This window comes from Pelecanus crispus, chromosome 5, assembly GCF_030463565.1.
Source record: "Pelecanus crispus isolate bPelCri1 chromosome 5, bPelCri1.pri, whole genome shotgun sequence".
Classification (NCBI taxonomy): domain Eukaryota; kingdom Metazoa; phylum Chordata; class Aves; order Pelecaniformes; family Pelecanidae; genus Pelecanus; species Pelecanus crispus.
The window spans coordinates 8020070-8029294 of record NC_134647.1 but is presented as its reverse complement, the minus strand read 5'-3'; positions in this window follow the sequence as shown (position 1 = coordinate 8029294).

Below are 9225 nucleotides of genomic sequence, written 5' to 3'. Positions count from 1 at the left end.
AGCATTGCTTTTTGTAAATATAACTGGCTCATAACTAGAGATATGAGATTTTGAAGTCAAGTTTATAGTTGGATATATTTTAACATTTGAACAAATACGCTCAAAAGCATTTTTATGTATAAAAAGGCAAAGAACAAACATGGTGTATTCCAACTGTTTTCTGAGTAACTCATTGTTTTAGCTTTCCAGCCTGGTACTTCACTTTGCAATATATCACTCTTGCTCAGCACATCACTTAACCACACAGGGCCCACTGTAATGACTCTTCTGAAAAGCCCCAACTATCTGATGCAAAAATTAATCAGAATTACTTAGGTGGCTGTGATGGCAGTAGAAAAGAATGGAGAAAGTCAGTGTGCAAGACACCCTGCATTAGTGTCCTGATCCAAAGCATGTCAATCCAGTGACAGTCTCCACTGATTTTAGCAGCTTGAATAAAGTTCTAGTCTAATGTTCTTCATTTCTGTTTAAGAGGATGAGTGAGGGTATGGTAACAGCGATGACTGGACATTATAAGATTTGCTAGAGAGAAACATTGTACCTTAGTTTTGCCTTTTTTAAGATTTCAGGAAAGTGGTACTTTCATTGACCCATTCTATTCTGTCTGAAAAGCTTGATTATTAATGATTTTAGTGAAAAATGTTATAATAGGATCCATTTTATGTGTATAATTGTCACTATACCTTGCTTTTACTTCTAAATGAGATATCATATCTGAATTGATAACCGTATTTGCCTATATATAAAACCCCTGAAATTAGTTGTTGGATGGACTACTATTTTTCATTTCTTTGTGGCTAGAGTTAGTGTCATAAATCCTTTCATTTTAATTTTTTTTTGTTGAAAATTTAACTTATTTTATTTTACTTTGTCTCTTTTGTGTACATATTAGGCATGCTCTCTGCTTCCTGTCTTTCTTTCAGTCAAAATACAACTTTCCTAGAACCATGTGATTTAAGCAGCTCAACAGACAAATAATGTGTTTTCACAAATAAAGCAGAAGAAGTAATCTAGACATTCAGGTGTTCTAGGAGTTGCTTGGTTGATCAATATGAACTTCTGGGGAAGACAGATAATCACATATATCCACTAACGCATATGTAGTGCTGTGTGATGCGTAATACCTGCTGTGAATACAAAAATATTGTGTGCCCTCTTTGTTGAGGAAACTGTGCAGTAAGGGCAATAAGAAAAGCAATAGCATAAAAACTCACTAGGGATGCTCTGACTAGAAAAAGTACTAGTAACAGCTTTAACTAGATGGTGACTGGAGAAGACATTAGATAATGCTATAGAAATAAAGAAGAAGGAGGAGGAAGATTGTTTGGCTCAGAAATTTTGTAATGGGATAAAGAGCTATTTCTCTTCAAGATCCATTTGTCCATTTGAAAGCCATTTGTCAAGTGTTAACTGTCTTGAAATAAATTAATGTTCTAAATCTATTGTACAATGAAAAGATGTCCATATACTGGCATCAGTTATACCCTGTTGATAACCTCAGCAGGAAAGCTTGATAATCTGGGGTCCTAAGGATTTTCCCCTGTTTACAGAGGTACTTCCAGGAAAGTTGCAATGTCCTCAGTGCTGCAGTTTTTCTGTAAATATGTACAGGTTGTACAGACTCCACAAGCATCAAACCAGGCATCTTCTACAGCAATAAATCAACCTTAATTAATAAAACTGTGTCATTGCCATGGTATCTGATTTTAGCAATAGAGTATCTAAGGCTACTCTTTCTATTACCAGACCTTCAGCATCTGCAAGGAGATTCCAGGCTACTTTACCTAAGAAGAGTAAACAGGAATGCTTATTTGGGGAGTAAGCAATTGCATTGGTGGTTTTGAAATTCTGTCTACTGGTGTACTTGAGAAAAGATAATGTGGTTTGGCAGCTAAATATCTTCTTCACTGAAGGACACTTTACATAATATACTACAAATTGAAAGGAAAAAAGCTTGAACCCAAATCAATCCTATACAAACAAGACTCTTTCTTGCTTAGCTTGTATTATAACTTGCTGTCTTGGTGCTATCTGAAGCAGCATCAATGGGTCTTGCTACCATTTGGGAAACCTGTGTGTATTTCAGTCACACATTGTTCTTGCAGGATTTCCTTAGGCTAAGCTGCAGAAGTGAAAGAGCTCCATTTAAGAGAGTCTGTGAATAACTAGGAAATGAGCATCAAACTAGGCATTATCTGAAGATGTTTGTTAACATGCAGGATGTTCCTTAAGGCCTCTATCTTGAATGAGAAGAGTTTTTATTCAGGATTGCTTTTTGAAAAAGCAAGAGTTCTTTTGCATGCATGTCACTATGGGCCCTACTCAGCCTACTCAGGCAATTTGATGCTCTTGGCACATGTCTACTTCTCTAGTTTCCTTGGATATACTGCTATATGCAGCCTTATTTGGAAGAAGATTATACCTTTTCAGCAGTGAGAATGGCACAATTTATGACCTTGCATACTTGCCTATAAACTGCTCCTTTTCTATTGCAAAGTTGTAACTTAAATCATAAATCGAAACTGTGGATCTCTACTGAAGGATCTCTAGAGGGAAAAAAAATACTGTGGAGGGAAGGCTCTGCACTTTCACTAGAAGATCAACTGTGACCCTTCCCTTATCTTGATAAAAGGCTACATTTCCTATCTAGCTGAGAAAAAGAAATAACCTTTGTATAGGCAGTAGTCTCCGCTTTCTAGAGAATGTTAGGGAAAAATGATTTTTTATTATCTAGTGGAATGACAGCAGATGGAGAAGCAAGTTTTAGAAGGGTTCCAACTCAAAAGTACAGACAAGGAGATAAATGAAACTGAACTTTTCCTATCAAAATATAGAATAGGACCCAAAGCATAATCAGTTGGATTTGTGTGTGTATGCCTGTGTGCTTGTGTATATGAATGGAGACGACCAACAATATATCTTTCCAGAAGAATGTTCTTACTTGAGGCCTTGCCTACAAAATTTATACCAATGAAACAAAACCTAGGTAGTTATACTGGTGTAATTTTCTGTAATATTGACAGAGTCTCAGAAACAGCTTAAGAGAAGAGAGAAGAATTAACCTTTAGACTGTGAAGTCCTTCAACTGTGAAAGCCACCCGCTAAAAAGTTACAAAGGCATAAAGTGTAATCTTGTTAATTCAAAGACAAAAGGGATCCATTCATACATTCAGTCCTGTGTTCTTTGTATAAGCATTATCCTCATCTCTAGGGAAGCAAAGACTTCAAAGAATATACATGCTATATTCATGTTTATCTAATTAATTTATAGAGAGATTCCTAACTCAGCAGACAGTTTTTGTATATCAAAGTCAGAGGCCCTAACATATGTCAGCCTTCTTACACAGATGTTATACATTTGATATCTAATAAATAATTAAACATTGGATTAAGCAAAGCTCCTCAGAATACAGGTTTGGCCTATTTAATATTTGGAAAGGTACTTATTTTGGACAAAGAAAAATAATTTAGATACAACAATGATTTTAATAAGGCAAAGTGAGTTTGTTGACAAGATTCACTTCGGAGGCTATGTCAATTTATGTTATCAGTGCAAAATCACACTGGGATATTGAATATATTACCCATTTTCCACTTTGCGCCCACTGACTTGTAAATCTTGAATTATTAGCCTTCTACTTCCAATGGTTTTATCAATTGCCTATTTTGGGTGGAATAAGATCTTTAAAAAATGTTAGGACAGCAAAGCTATGCAGTTACATGGTCTTCTCAGCTACTTTAAATTAGAAGTGAAACCACTGTGTACTATATATGAAGATACCTGCAGTTCAAAAACAATAGAAGTGTGGCTGAAGTGTGGCTAAGCCAGCATATGTGAACTAATTTCTCATCCTTTCCAAGTCATAAACAATTAACTGTTTCTTTTCCATAAACCCTATCTATTGTAATGTAATGGAACAAATACAAAGCATCTGGAAAGAAAAGAATTATAATTAAATTAGTCTTTCCAATTAGAGAAAATTGTGGGCCTTTCCCCTGATTTAGAGTTATAATAATAATTTGTAATCTGATTTAAAAGGGGCTTATGGTTGCATTCATAAAACTTGGAGACATTAGGATTGACATGACCTCTTAGGTACCTAAAGAAATTATAGGACTACAGAGGTAAGAATATATCATTAAGTCCTGAGCTGACAGCATTTTTTATTTCTACTGACCTTTGGTTGGATTAAGTCCAGTCATCAGAAAATAATTCCATTTCAAGCAGCTGAGAGTTATTATCAGGTTTTGCTGATTCAGGATTAAGTGTACCTCAGTGGCTGAAGAGCTCATTAGGATGAGCTGTCCATCCGTTTGTGGAGTTTCTGAAAAGAGTAAGGAGGAACACATGTTGTAGCTGTATTATTTCTGGTGTGGAGCTTGAATTACTGGTGTATGAATATTGTCTACGGCTCTGTTTTGTTAATGTGGGACAGAGTTCTGTAGTGTTCTAGACTCCACTTACCGACAGCTAGATTTACAAGACAAATTTACATTTCTACAAACGATATGGACACTTAAATCTAAAAATAAATCTTAAAAAGCTTTTTTTTTCAATTTCTAGCAGATCTAAGTACCTAAATATCTACTGCTGCTAATGCACAGAACCATTTTGGACTTGATAGTGCCAAATGACAAAGTACGATCTGCCTAACCCCCAGCAGAAGTCATAAACAAAGCACTTCTCGGCTTTTTTTAAAGGACAGTGCTTTAAAGGACAGTCCTTTTAAAGGACTTTTTTTAAACGCACACTGAATCCCATACAAAACATTAAAGAGCAGGAGGAGGAGCCCTCTTGCAAAAACAATGTCCCTTGTCAAGGGACATTGGTGCAAAAGCTCGGGTTCCCTTGCGGTCTAAGGGAGCGCACTCTCTCCTGGGAGAGTGCTTAATCGCCAGGCTATTGTATTTGGTGGGGTGCTTTTGTGTTGTGAGTCCTTTTGAAAATGTTTAACTTTGCATAAATAAATATTCACTGAGTCAGAGAGAGACTTAATTCTATAGCCCGGTAGTCAGGACAGTCAGGATGGATAAAGGGACAGGTAATCACAGCTGCTTCTCTGGCTGCATTGATTTCTGAACGAGGTTAATGCCACCAAACAGCACCACTGTCAGCGCAGCCAGTGTAACCTCAGCATTTCAGTACCGTGTTCTGGTTCAGGTAGGTGTACCTTCATTTTCCTTGCAGGGCATGGCTTATAGAGCACATAATGGGCTCCAGTTTGGCTGGCAGCTGAAAGAGTACGTGTAAAGGAAGGTGTGTGCTGCTAAGAACAGAGGATTTTAAAATGGATTACCTTTAGAAACTGAAAGTATTCTAAAGAGATACAAAAATCTTTGTTCTGATTTTTAGTTGTGACTGAAACTGGTGAATGAATGAACAGGATCTCTTTCAAACACCTGGGTAGCAGAGTGGTTCTTAAATATCACAGACAAAGGATACTGTATCCTTCATCTGTCATAGTTTTTATTACAGAGTCCCCACAAAGTGCTTGATGAGGGGGCAAAGTTTCTTAATAATCCCTTCATATTAGCTTGTAGGAAGAAGCAAGAATGATTAGATTCAAGCATTCATGGCTCTGTTGACCATTTATTATCTGGGCCATGGTTAGACTGTTGGATTGGTGTACGCTACACTGAATAGTCATGCAGTTGTCAGGCTCTCCCCTTCATTGCAGAGTATTAAACGAGCCATATAGCTCCACACATTCAGACTGTACAATCTGAGCATATTTAGTTTGGCTTCAACATAACTGGGCTGACTACATTTCTTCAGTGGAACTAAGTTTGCATTTGAAGCAGGGATCTAATGTTTTTTCCCAAGCGGATTTTGTACCAAGAGGCAATTTCTTCTTTCCTTAGTTGATAGGTTAATTATAAGGAGAGAGTCACAGCATACTACTTAAACTAAATGCTTTGTTGTGTTTTTTAATAGGAAGCCCTGTTAAAAATTAGTGGTTGTTAAATAGGAGAAAACCTGCTCTCTACTTTTCAAGGTTTCTGCTTTCAAAAATTGTACAAACATCCACCACATTCAAAAAGTCCTGTGGACTATATATATATGAATGTAGGTTTACAGTGTTCCTTAACAAATCGCTACATTAAATCTGATGAGAAATATAGGTTTTAATCAAGAACATGATTAATCACACTATTACAGATCTCTTTAGTATAAAATACTACTATTCAAGACCTCTTTCTTGAGCCTTGTTTCTGGGAAAAGTCCTCTGCAGGACCATGGTCATGTAGTCAGAAGGTTATCATATGATCTTAAAGGTCTTTTCCAACCTAAACGATTCTATGATTCTGTATTTTGGTTATGGAGGAAGCAGGGCTCACTTCCCTTATAGAGGCGCATCTATTCTCTCCATACCTTTTTGGCCTCTTACCCTCTACCTGAGAACTGGTTTATGTTTGTTTAGCAGTTTGGCTGTTTACTTAAGTTTTGACAAGATAGTTAAACTAGTCTAACAGCTTGTTGCTCCCGAAAGACAGGGTCCTACTTTGCTCTCCCCACAGCTCCCAGGTGCATGATTGCACCCTCACTCTTGCAAATGCTCCAGCTTTTGACTTCTTAGTGAGCCAATTCAGTTCACTATGCTGGCTGAAATCTATTCACTTTATTTTTTGTTGGTTCATTTTCTGTGGCTGGTGGGCTTCACAAGTACAGGGAGTCAAATTAAGAGCTCATTGCTGCTGAAAGAAAAAGTGCAAAAAAGTCTATGTTATAACTTTTCTTTCTTTGCTGAGCCATGTGCCTGACTGCTTATTTTTTTTATCTCGGTTGTAGTCAGCCCTCTTTCTGAGCTAACTTAATTAAAATGGTATAAAATACATTAGAAAAAAGATAGATACTGTCTATCTATTTAGTCAATTAAGTCGGTTCAAAAGGAAGTGTGACTGATTCAATAGATAATGCACAGCAGGAGACAGGTCCACAGTTCTAAGAATTGGAGAGTATTGAAGATATCAAATGAAAGGATTAGAAGAGGAAGGGAGTGAGGGAGACTGAAGACCTTCCCGGCAGAGGAAGTTAGATTGCTTCAGATTCGTGTGAAACTCCAATCTTCAAGAGCTGAACTGTCTTGCCAAGGAGTCACATGAGCAGCAGAGGTTGAGGGCTATGCATAGTTAAGAGTAAAGGAGAGAGGAAAGGGGACTGTGAGGTGCGAGACTATTCTTTTTGGTCCTGCTGATTAGCAGATCAGCTCAGTTGCCTTGTGCCAGTGCATTATTAGTGCCCAGTTCCATGCAGGGTAGCACTGTTAAAGAATCACCATAATGGGGTTGGGGAGAAAGAGCAAGCAAAGGAGGGTGGGCAGCATGACCTGAAAGACCATGGAAAAGAAGGTAGTAAATATTAAGGGGTAAGGGAAGGCAGGAGCTCATTAAATCTACTTCGTTGTCAAGTTAAATCTAACATGAAACCATGCCCTTGTACAGTAATCCCTTCTTCCCTTTTATTCGTGTTAAAGACTCTAGCTTCTCTTACCAATGCATTCCTGTACTCAGTTCCAACAGTGCACTTAACACTTGTGTAAGAGATGTAAGTCCTCCCCCAAAGAGCAGGAATAATAGATTTCAGGCTTGCAGTGAACCTAATATTGATGAGATACGTCTATTGCTGCCACATTAAAACGTGGCTATAAAAACCCAGAATTATTCTCTTACTTTCCACAGATTTTAGAGACGGAGTTGATCTGTGGAAACTCTTTGGTGAACTCATGTAGACAGGATTGGCAGAATGAGTGTTTTTAAAGATATTTTAAATATTAGATATTTTCCCCAAGGAAAAGAAAGCAAATATTAGCCTAAGAGGGGGCAGTAACAAAAAGGAGTAACCATAAGAAAGGTGACAAGTGGGATGTCCAATAAAAGGCTGAGTAGTTGTGAAAGGAGAGTTAAGGAAAGACGTTCTATTTGAATTTTTCAGGTTTATTTTGTGTTATGTCTGTTGAGGAGTGTCATGCTCACTTTTGGCACGGTGATAGATTAGGAGTATTGCCAGTGATAATTATTGCTGTCTGGTCTTATTGTAGCCTCGTAGAGTGCATCAGTAGTGAGAGCAAATTTATGGACAGCCCGTGTTCTTGTTATGGACAGCCCGTGTTCTTGTAGCTGTGTTGGCATCAGTGATGACACTGCCAAGCAGGTAAGGGGCCCATTCAGCCTTTCTTATCCAGACCTCTCTTTGGGAGATCTGCCCAGTTATGGAAGGCTGAACAGGAAAGAACCAGGAAAGTAAACAAATGTGTGTTGTGATTGCACTTTAAGAAACTGGAGAATAAACCCAACCTTTAAGCTTAAACTTTTCATATGATACAGAAGTAATTTATCTTTTGGCTAAAGAAAAGCAGATGTTGGAAAGGAAATGCACATGAGAAGACATAGAAACTGTTGTGAAGCTGTATTTTTTATTTGAGCAGTCTCTCTCTACTTTTTCTTACTTGTCCAGGATATTGTGTGTAGTCTTAACAGAACGGAGCCATTAAAAATTCTATAAAGGTGAATTTTTAAAGGAAAAGTCAAGTATAACAGAAGCTGTGAGAAGAAGATAGTAGAAACAAAAGCAAAGGCAGCATTAACAGCAAAAAAAATCCAAACCAAAACCAAACCAAACCAAAACAGAAGCCAAAGAACTCTTTACAATGTAAGCCTTCAAAAAACCCCTTGTAATTTTCTACTTAGTTTGACATGTTTGTGTGGTGAGAATCTGTTCCTGGTGTGAATTCCAAAAGATAAGGATATTTAAAATGTTGACCTATTTCTTTCAAACACTGTGCTACTGAAGAAAAATTACTGTCAGACTGTTGATAGCTGGGTATGCAAAGCTTGCATGCCTTCAGTACGAGAAAACCACTTTGCTGAAAATTTATTTCTGTTATGTTCAGCAGAACAATTCCACCTGCTCCATACTGAAAGGTTTAATTTCTTGTAGATCTCTGACTGCAGCTGAAATAAGAGGAACTTGTAATCTTCATTTGTGGTTGATTTGGGCTATAAGGTTATACACTTTAGGAAGCATAATTCTTAGGTACGCTGCTGTCTCTGAATTTGGTGGGAGTTTGACACTGAAGCGCCTGTCCTTTTAAGAAAACAGTAATTTTAATCAATACCTACTACATCTGTAATGAATCCTGACTCCTCTGAAGTCAGTAGTACCTGTGCTGGAGCCTGGATCACTTGTATCAACAATTGAAAATGGTGCTTATAAGCTACATACTT